This window comes from Silene latifolia, chromosome 3 (assembly GCF_048544455.1).
Source record: "Silene latifolia isolate original U9 population chromosome 3, ASM4854445v1, whole genome shotgun sequence".
Taxonomy (NCBI): Eukaryota; Viridiplantae; Streptophyta; class Magnoliopsida; order Caryophyllales; family Caryophyllaceae; genus Silene; species Silene latifolia.
In genome coordinates, this window is record NC_133528.1 from 38,136,580 (window position 1) to 38,143,939 (window position 7,360).

General features: G+C 38.3%; 1 long non-coding RNA gene across 1 annotated transcript; it reads left to right on the forward strand.

Annotated features, from left to right (window-relative positions):
* Positions 1 to 1,209: 1,209 nt before the first annotated feature.
* LOC141647554 (uncharacterized) lies at positions 1,210 to 4,787 on the forward strand. The gene is made up of 4 exons (XR_012545761.1): positions 1,210 to 1,507; positions 2,579 to 2,785; positions 2,873 to 2,973; positions 3,690 to 4,787. It is a non-coding gene; the product is annotated as an uncharacterized LOC141647554 (long non-coding RNA).
* Positions 4,788 to 7,360: the final 2,573 nt, after the last annotated feature.

Consider the following 7,360-nt stretch of genomic DNA (forward strand, 5'->3'; position numbering starts at 1 on the left):
GACTTACCTTGTGAAACTCTCCCCCGTCTTGAGCCCCTTCCTACTGTTCCTAGGGGCGCCCGTCTGCCACCACTACCTCACCTTCTCCTTCCACCCAGACCTACTCCTGCTGCACCCGCCGCCAAGAACGGCGTCTTGAGACCGGAGAGGGGTCTACACCTTCAGGGAGTGCCCAGCCTTCCACGGCTACTCCCGATCCGACCCCTACTCCCACTACTACTACCACTCCTACTCCTACTCCTACTCCCACTGACCAGACACAGACTGACCCGGTCTTACAGGCTACTTTCGTACCACCTCCTCCCTTTGTGGCGCCCGCAGTCATGGACCAAGGGGGCGCCGTTTACGGTTTGTTGCTTGAGGTTGCAGAGCGTCAGACTCGTATGGAGAGGGACTTAGCTTTGACCTTACACCCTCTGTACGAGTACCACTTACGGCGACACCGTCCGATTCCAGAGGGTTGGCCACACCCTTCCTTCTTCCGGTTCCCAGCTTAGGGGTACCCAGAGGATGCTGACGAGGAGGAGGACGAGGACCCAGAGGTGGCAGTGGAGAGGCTCGTGCTGAGGAGCAGAGGAGGAGAGAGGAGGAGAGAGACCCGGAGTTCAGGGTAGAGGAGATCCGTGACAGCAGTGACGACGACAACGAGTAGCTACTGGTCTACTCACTTTCCCAGTTTTCTGGCCGGTTTGGGGAAGTTCGTATTTTGTATGTATCTTCTACTCTTTTATTTTGTCTCCTTTATATTTATTGTTTTTATTTATTGGTTGTATATTCTCGTTCCCCTGTATATTTCTGCTGGTGTATGCTGGAGGACAACGAGGGCGATGTCCGTTTTGGTTTGGGGAGGGTATTGCATCCTTTTGAGTCTGCATTTGCATTTGTTTCTGCATTCACGTTTATTTTTGAGCTTGCATTGTTGTTTATTTTCATTCAAAATCAAAAAATCCAAAAAAATTAGAAAATTTCAAAAATTCAAAAAAAAATCACGTTTATTTTTGCATATAGGTTGAGTCGGAACGGTAGATTTCCGTGATGATAATGCACTATAACTTGTCTTTTTCACTACTACAATCCCCTTCCATTCCCGACGCTTTTTGATCGACGCTTTTATAGGCGTCGACAAATTTTTTCACCCCATACCCAATTTAATAATATAATAATTGATTTTTACTTAAAAAACCGCTAGAACTTGTCTCCCTCGCTCTAGTTTTATTTGCTAACCTAAAAATATTCATTTCTCGCGCTTCCTCCCCAAAAAATAAAACCGCCCTTCCATTTCCATCCTAATTAATTAACTATTCAAAACCTAATTCATTCACCGCACTGTTCATCGTCTCTCTCAATTGCTCATCGCACTCATCAATCGCGCCTCTCGTTAATCGCCTTGACATTGATTGAAGGTTTTAATCGCTGTGCCTCACACCTATCGTTGTACGGACTACGGAGGTCTCCGCAACCTCAGCAGCTGCAGTTTCATACACATTATCTCAATTTTATCATGGGGGTAATTCCTTCTTTCAACACACTTTCGTTGAATTTATCACGTTTTTTTAATTCTGTTTTGTTCATTTTATGTTGTTCGTTGTTCATGCTTGAATTCAGATCTATTTTAATTAGATCGTTTTTTAAATTGAATGATTTTTTTTGGTTATTAGATTAATGGGTAGTAGGGTTCAGAAATTCCTGCTGTTGTTTGGAGTTTGTGTTAGTATTACGGTTAGTGAGATTGAGACCGATTTCTCCTCCGTCTCGATCATTTGTTTAGCTTTGATTGAAATTCCGCTGACGATGAATAAAAAACAAATGATTTAGACGAAGTCATTAAAATGAAGAGTAATGGAATAGAAGAGTTTACAAATTATTAAAATGGTTTCTAGCACTACGTAAATCGCCATCAGCTAAAAAGTTCATTAATCTAAACCGAAAAACGCTTGTGTTTAATTTATTGATTTCTATAGTTGTTTCATCGTCGCAAGTCGTTGTGTATTCGTGATATCATAGGAGTAATATATAGGGTTATCTGTTTCATATTAGTTCTTTTGTTCAATATTTTTTGAAGGTGTTTGTCCAGCGATGAAATGGGTTACCGTGTTAGCTAGGTAGAAGTACTTTCCTTGCGATGAAGGTCCTTCCTCCTTTCACATTCATTTATTCATGTTGTACACCACTTGTTTGGTCCGAAGATTGAGGCAACCAGTTGATGGGTGATATTTAAATGTTAGTTTTTTGAAATTTTAGGGATTTATATCCGCTGCAAACTTCGTCAATCAAACTTTAGCTTTATCACTTTTCTTCTTTTTTAGACTATTTTCAATTTGAATCTTATGATATACGATGCTGCAAAGTAGATTCAGTTTTTTTATTGTTTGAGTCTTAATTGAAGATGGCGGACATCAGTGTACAAGCAAATGAAGTAGGTTTCTGGTGGTCATCTCAATGCTTAATTTAAAAAGGTTTCTGTTAGTTTGTTTTATAAGGAAGTGTACAAGCAAATAGAGTGCTTTTTTGTACAGGTGCTTGTTGCTGTGTTTAGTGTTGGTTCTCAGGTACGACTAACATAACTTGGTCTTGTCAGGAGATTTAGTAGTGATCCCTAATGTTTACTTATATCGGTAATGCGTTGCTGAGTGCTAGCTGGTGGCAATGTAACGCAAGGGAAGTCGTGAGGTAGGGGTGCAATTGGGCTTTCTTCAATTTCGACACCGCCATGAAAAGGAGAACACAAGTGGTGTTACGGTTTCGGGTTGCTGTTGTTGTCACATTTGTGGTGAAGACATTCCATGTCAGTAAAAGTCTAATTCACCTTTCAGTACAGTTTTTTTATCTATTTATTTTAGTTTTCGTTTACCTTTTCCATTTATTGTTACAGTTGTGGTTGAGGATGGCGGAGATCAGTGTAAAATTCAGGTTATAGATCATAGCATTCTCGATGAATGTTGTTCGTGGTGAGAAACAACTTGCTGAGATCAGGTATTTATTCTGCTACACTGGCAATTCACATCCCTTAATTTTCAATCTTTTTTATAGTCCGGATTATAGTCCTAACTCCGCCACTCGGTTAGATGTTGCTTACCATTGCGCTCAATTGTAAGATGAGCACTCTTGTGAGTCTAGAGCTATGGTTTGCTTTTGTTTAATGTTTTACCTCTTTCTCTTCCCAATCTTATAAATATTATATCTAACGTTCCCGATGGCTATGTGAGAGTTTACAACTTCACCGTCTAATCTGTAATGCCGATTAACTAGATTGGGGGATGAGGTGTTTCACCTAGCTCAGTGACAGTTAGTTTATTATTGCTAGGGAGGCCTCTGGTGGGGTTATAAAACAATTTTATTAGCTGCCAAGATGAGATTGAGGCAGATGACAATAAGCCTTGCGTGGAAAAACTCATTGCTCATAAGTTCGTAGTATATTCGGTAGTTATTTATTTATCATGTAGAACTTCTATCGGCGAAACCCAACTGACCATCATAATATGTGTTCAACAATATGTAATTGAGGCATATGATCTGGAATGAGATTGTGCCCAATAGTTAATTTCTCTGTTGCTTTTAAGGTGCCCCTCCTCCTTTCGACCTGTTATCGTAGTTCAGATGATTATAAGATGACTACCTGTATTGGGACTATTGCTGTTAAATAACCCTATAATATATTCGCCCGATTCTTAATCTACTGTCTATTGCAGGACATAAGGTTGTGTCTAATCCATGTGATGATGTATCCATAGACGTCACTCAATAATCCAAGGTGAGAAAAAAAAATCTAAAATTTAGTCTGGAGTCAGCATGGATTGTGGAGCTTAATGGGACCTTCTTGGAGGTAATAATCTTTCTTTTTGGTTGATTGATTTCACTTCCAACTATTTGGAGTGTGAAAACCCCTTGAAATTCTTAAAAACTTATTGAACCACTTAATTGTGTTACGACTATGATTTAGTCCGCACTCACACCAAGTAATGAAGTAATCAACCAATTTCTAAAGAGGATAAAAGCAGTGAATTGTTCTATATTAGTGGTAGAATATGAAGAGTACAGTGAATCAGGTGGATTTAGTAACAAAGGATAATTTGCTCAGTTTACATCTTTTTTCATTGGCAAAGTGATTAGCTGCCAATATGATTTAAAAAAGTAGATTGAAAATGATGTTTTTCCTAAATCTTAGTAATATTGCTTTCCTAATGTTACTCCAAATCAGTCATATGGAGTTATTTTAAATTGAGCAGGCTTAAGTTATTTCGAGGTCGAGTCAAAGTATGTTTTTTAATTAAAATTAAGCTAATTTAGATTAAGTCAACCGATTCTCGAAGTGAAATGCTTAGACAGTTGGTTCAAGATATATTGTGTAATCTAGGTAAGTCATGTGAAAGCTAAGGAGAATGAGCGGCTTTTGAGATGTAGATACCTGCTTAGGTTGTGAACCGATTCTTGAAGTAGTAAGTTAGATGAATTCTGTAGATAGTGGGTGTATCAGTTGATTGAGAATGCAGGTTGTATATAGTTTGCTTGTGTAACTGTGTTGGACGTGACTTTAACGTTCTTTTTAAATTTCAGTTTTACTGAATTTCGTTCACACTTCCATTTAATTGTGAATTGAAAACATCATTCATAACCGAAGTGGCTTTTCTATGTATTAATAGGAATAAGTTGGGGCTTGGAATGTACTAACTAATTGGCTACATGAATTATTATTGTACAAACTAATTGTTGCTATTATGATTATTATTGTTGTTACTTAGTATTGGTTTTCTTATTGATATTTAGTATTAACTAGTTATGCTTACTGTTGTTATTGTTTTAGTTATTTTTTTTTCTGTACTTCAGCCTTTTACTCTGAACATGTTGTCATTTGGATGGATGAGGTGAAAGCGGTGAGAATTTCCGAAATGAGACCATTACCTGATGATTGATGAGTATTTCAGCATGAGCAGAATGATCAACAAATCAAGCAAATCAAAGTGTACATTTGAACTTTATAAAAGGAAATCAGAATATCTTGGTTTAGTGATACTTCTCTTGACATTTAGGAATGACGTACTCCGTATGAGGAGCTATGTATTTGTACCCTAAGTTTTTTTTGCCAGTAGTAAATTCTGTATTTGTAAACTCGATAAATGTGGGAATTTCCCTTTTTCATTATATGAGAATTCCATATTATCAATATTTGTAGAGGTGCCCTGGTACTACTAGTAAAATTTAGTCGTTGATACTGATGAAAGCATTAGTAGCGGAAAAAATCAGAAGGATGGGAAAAGTGGCAAGAAGCTTCCATTGACACTGAAAAGTGTCGCTATTTGAAATGGTCCCTGACGCAATAAGGCGTCGGCAAGGCTGACGCCAAAAAGTGTCAAAAATTCCTGACGCCCCAAAAGACCACGCTTTATAAAGCGTCGAGAAATAAAATACCGACGCTTTTAAGCGTTGAAATTAGCCTAAAAAAGCGTCGAGAAAATAAGGTATGTGTAGTAGTGTTTGCTGGAGCCTTGCACTTGTTTTGATAGTTATTAGCTTTGTCATACGCATAGTCTACGAGTTTCTGTTCAAATATAGCCGGCTGTTTAGACTTGACCTGATATATTGACAAACTACTTGATAAATTCTGAGTTTTAGAGCCTTACAACTGGTGACATTCATGACCAGTTCATTAGGAATTGAGAGTAGTACTCCTTGCATAGCATGTTCATTATTTTAGCACTTTTATGACATTCAATTTCTTGTCAAATGCACATATTCGGGTTTGTGGTTGGTGCCGCATGCAGGGAGGTGCTTGCAAATTTCCCCTCCTTTATATTTTTCACCCATTTAGCTCCACATTAGACAAAACTTGCCTTTTTGACCCATTAGCTACATCCCAAACTAAGCCTGCCTAGTCAAGCTAGTTAATATGTTCTTTTGTGGTATGAGTTTTCCGGTTGCATTTTGGCCCGTATTCCTTTTGTATGGAGTTGTTGGAAAATAGAGGAAGGAGGAAAAAGAAAAGAAAAAGAATTGAGAAAAAAAACAAAAGAAAAAAAAAGAAACGTGACAGTGAAAAAGAAAAAAAAAAGAACAAAAAATGAAAAGAAAGAGGCTGGAACGTGAGAAAAGAAAGAAAAAGAAAGAAGTTTGAAAAAAAAAGTTGTTTGTTCCAGTTAGTTATTTCAGGCGGTGTTTAAAAAAGGGAAGTTTGTGACCGTCTGACTCCTCCGTTTTATCCCATATTTTTTGAGGAGACTGTGTTTGAGTTTAGTGAGTTGTGTGCCAATTGAAGGGCACTTGTACTTAGTTTTTCAGTCAGTTGAGATTCGGATGGTTTTTATTATGGTCCTATTAGGAACTAGCTTGACGCTTTTACCTCCACATTTCTATAACATGTTTTGCCTTTCTCACCTGAACCTCACTATTCCCAAATTATTTGTAAGCCCTCGGCTGTGACGGACATTATTGGTTGGAGTGTGTGCATTTGTACTTGAATTGTCTTTCATTTTTGTTGCATGCATGCTATGTAGGTCGCAATTAGGTGAGTGACTGTCTTTTCTTCTCTCTTTTACATATAACATTCACCCTTTGCTTCATGAGAGAAGAGTGACCACGAGAGAGTCCGATTTTGTTGGTCTTGCAAGGTCGATAGGTTGGCTATATTTCTGAACAGCTTATAATTCGTTTGCGTATTGACTGCTTAGCTTTGACTGTTAGTTTCTGTTGCATTAAATTGGTTCAAGTAGACAAGTTAAGCTAGCTCTGAGTTATCATTTCCGTTCCATTAGTTTAGTTTTGAGTTTACTCGAGGGCGAGTAAAGGTTCGGTTTGGGGAGATTTGATACGTGCATAATATATAGGCTTTTTAGCCTATTTCAGCACGTATTTCTATGCATTTTTATACTGTTTTTATGGTATTTTGCCCCGAATTGGCTACTTTGGTTCGTTTTGTCCATTTTATAGAAATGAACGCGAAAGTAGTGGAATCTTACTCTTTTTCGTCCTTTTTGCATGCATTTAAAGGAGACATGATTTTTCCAGAGTGAGATACTGCATTTGGAAAGCGTCATGGCATGGATTACGAGGCATTTAGGCGCGGACTTGAGCTAATTTGAAGATAAAGAACTCGATCGAGCAGTTTCACCACTCGATCGAGTGATTTTTACGTCCCAGATTGGTCGATCGAGTGGTTTTCCACGCGATCCTTAGCTTGCAGAAAGACCAGTTACTCGATCGAGTAACTTTCTACTCGATCGAGTAGATTTGCTGAGGTGTTTGCTCGATCGAGTGGTTTTAAACCACTCGATCGAGTGGTTTCGCTGATTATGGGCTTTAAACAGCCCGTGTTATGTTTATTTCCGCAAAACTTATTTCTTTTCCTATTTAAACCTACATTAGTTAG